The sequence below is a fragment of the Marmota flaviventris genome, chromosome 9 (assembly GCF_047511675.1).
Source record: "Marmota flaviventris isolate mMarFla1 chromosome 9, mMarFla1.hap1, whole genome shotgun sequence".
Lineage (NCBI taxonomy): Eukaryota > Metazoa > Chordata > Mammalia > Rodentia > Sciuridae > Marmota > Marmota flaviventris.
In genome coordinates this window covers 17,917,082-17,920,581 of record NC_092506.1, presented here as the reverse complement: position 1 = coordinate 17,920,581, position 3,500 = coordinate 17,917,082, and the positions used below count along the sequence as shown (strand labels likewise).

Genomic DNA, 3,500 nt, shown 5'->3' with positions numbered 1-3,500 from the left:
AAGAAATATAACCTGAGCCTGAAAGAATTTTAAGGATTTTACATAATTTGATCTGTCACATGGAACAAACAGAAGGATCTGGATTTGAACCAAGGTTTACACAATCTGGCCCAGATGTGCTTAGGCATCTCCTTTCTGTCTTTCCTCCTTTGGTCCTAGAGTAAGATGAACACTGCTGGTTTTGACATTGCTATTCTTTATTCTGTAATAAGTGGTTTCCAAAGGATCCAATGTACATTCAGACTTTGATTTATATTGTTCTCTTTTTAGTGGCTATGAAGTTGAAAGTACAGATGTTGGTTAGGAATGACCTGAGAACACAATTAAAATGGTATTGGGGCTGGGGATGTGGCTCAAGCAGTAGCGCGCTCGCCTGGCATGCATGAGGCCCGGGTTTGATCCTCAGCACCACATACAAACAAAGATGTTGTGTCTTCCGATAACTAAAAAATAAAATAAAATAAAAAAAACTAAAATTCTCTCTCTCTCTCTCTCTCTCTCTCTCTCTCTCTCTCTCTCTCTAAAAAATGGAATTAATGAAAGCAAACAAATAAGTATTAATTTATACAATATGTATTAGTTCATTATAAAAACTTAATTGTTTCTGCTTACTCTAAATGGGAGATATAAACACAGTTGAGTTTTTATTCTTGCATAAAACCCATTATACTTCATCTTTTGAAATATATATGTATATATGTATACATATATTCATATTTATATACATATATATGTAGAAAAGAGTATATGGACACACACATGTGCTATTTCACTGATATATTTCAGTGACTTGCAGGTGAGGACACTTTCATTCATTCTTTGAAGTTGTGTTTGTCTGTGGACTGATGTCAAGAATTCAGGTAATTACCTGGAGGATTTGTGGAGGAGCTTTCTGCAGGCAAGGCTGCTGGCTTCTTTATGTAAGAAGTACATAAAGAAGTAACTACAAACTGGTAAAGGCCCCTTATCATAAGCAACATTTCCACACTTTCAAATTTGACCTCATGATAACCCTGGGAGGTGAGATAAATGAACATCTCTGCCTGATGAGATGGTCTCATCAATTTGAAATATTTATCTTGAGTTATACCTGATGAGAATGGATCATGTTGTAGTAAGCACTGGCAAAGGAAGAATGAAGCCTCTAGACTTTGGCTGACAGTTAACCTCTTCTCTTCCTTACCTAGGTGGTTGTTGCTGATTTGCATGTTTAGGGGATTGGCCGTTCCTCATCACTTGCTGGATTTCCTTTACCAAGTTGCCTCATTCTAACATGAACAAGGAATTAGACGTTTCAAGTTTACAAGTGGACAGAAATTCTAGAAAGACCAGCCTGCAGTGAAGTCCTTGCTGGAAAAGAAAACTTTCCATTCATTTCCTGTTGATCCAGGGGAAAGGACTTGGTTTGGGCATGGGGACAGAGGTGCTGTGTGTGACATCCCGTATCAAGCATCTGTTGTTTACTTGAACATAAGGTCTTTAAGCTTGAGTTTCCAATTGGTAGAATGGGATGATAACACCTAACACAGACTGGCTTCTAGACAATGAGTTCTGAGCTGGAGGTGGCCTTGAATTCACTCAGGGATCAAGATAACCCTCAGGAGTTTCATAATACATAATAATATCAATATACCTATATATGTCTCATGGATATTTTAGAGCTAGAAAATTTCCCATGAGTTTTTTTTTTTTTTTTTTTTTTTTTTTTTTTTTTTTTTTTTTAAGAATGAGTTAATTCATTTAACAGCCAATTTAACTTGGATTTTTAAAGAAACATAGCAGGAGTAGTCATCATTTTTGAGTACCTCTTAAGGTGCATGTTTTTTTCTACTTATTTTTGTAGATAAGACTTTCTACACTCACAATTGGCATGCTGTTCTCTACTGTTTCATGCCTATGGCAGGCATGGTTAATAAATCACAGTCTTTTTCTAATTTCACCATGGTTTCCAATCATTTGCCCTGGAAATCGCTGATAAATTTTCAATGTCACTTGAAAAAAAAATTCTTCTTTAACATATGTGCCTGCTTTCATTTCCCCTTATTAAAAGCCTGACATTTTGAAGTATTCTATAGTTCATCCCCACCTCAATTTTTCTGATCTCTGATAACTACATTCAACAAATGTCACATTTTTGTTCTCAGTGATAATGACTCAATAAGCTGTACTCACAATAATATTAAAATACTTATAAGTAGTCTGCAGGCGGTATACTCCTATAATTCCAGAGTCTCAGAAGGTGAAAGCAGGAGGATTGCAAGTTCAAAGCTGGTCTTAGCAACTTCACAAGACCCTAAGACACTTAGTGAGATTTTGTCTCAAAAAATTAAAAAAGAGCTGGCACAGTGTGTCTTAGTGCTTATACACCACAAGTTCCAATTACTGGTATAAAAATAAATCATAAGTAAATAACAGCTTATTGGTGTGACTATTACCATTAAAACTAGTTTGATGCAATTTTTATTCTACTTGCAGAACCACATCATCAGTTTAATGTTAACCATTTCATAAGATCATGAAAAATCAAAGCTTCATAACTGAATTTATCTTCATGGGGTTTTCACAAAATCCTACTATTCAGAAAATATTATTTGTTGTGTTTTTGTTGGTCTACATTGCGACTGTTGTAGGCAATATGTTGATTGTAGTGACTATCCTCTGTAGCCCTGCACTGCTGGGCTCCCCCATGTACTTCTTCTTGGCAGTCTTGTCCTTCCTGGATGCCTGCTACTCCTCTGTCATCACACCAAAGATGGTTGTGGACTCCATCCGTAAAAGGAAAGTCATCACATTTGAAGGATGCATGATTCAACTTTTTACTGAACACTTATTTGGTGGGGTAGAGGTGATTATCCTCTCAGCCATGGCCTATGACCGCTATGTGGCCATTTGCAAGCCTTTGCACTACTCTGCCATCATGAACTGGAGGCTCTGTGGCATTCTGGTGGGGGTTTCCTGGATAGGTGGCTTCTTGCATGCCATCACACTGGTTCTGCTCACTTTCAACCTTCCCTTTTGTGGCTCTAATGTCATTGATCATTTCATATGTGAGTTGTACCCATTACTGGAGCTGGCCTGCACTGACACTCACATCCTAGGCCTTCTGGTGATCGCCAACAGTGGGTTAATCTGCATCGTCAACTTCTCCTTGTTGCTGGTCTCTTATGGGGTCATCTTGTTCTCCCTGAGAAAACACAGTGCTGAAGGGCGGAGGAAAGCTCTGTCCACCTGTGGATCTCACATTACTGTTGTGGTTTTGTTCTTTGTCCCATGCATATTTATATATGCACGGCCTCTGTCTACCTTCTCTTTTGATAAAGAAGTAGAAATGTTTTACACTGTCTTCACTCCCTTGCTCAATCCTTTGGTTTATACTCTGAGAAACAAGGAAATGAAAGGTGCCATGAGGAAATTGTGGAAGAGACTTGGTGGTTTCTGATAAATATATTATATTACAGTATAAAAAGTATGATGTAGAGTATAAAGAATTTATTATTTAG

At 37.5% G+C, this 3,500-nt stretch overlaps 1 pseudogene; it reads left to right on the top strand.

The window, feature by feature from the left end:
* The first annotated feature begins 2,515 nt into the window (after nt 1-2,515).
* Nucleotides 2,516-3,500, top strand: LOC114093549 (olfactory receptor 4C15-like; annotated as a pseudogene).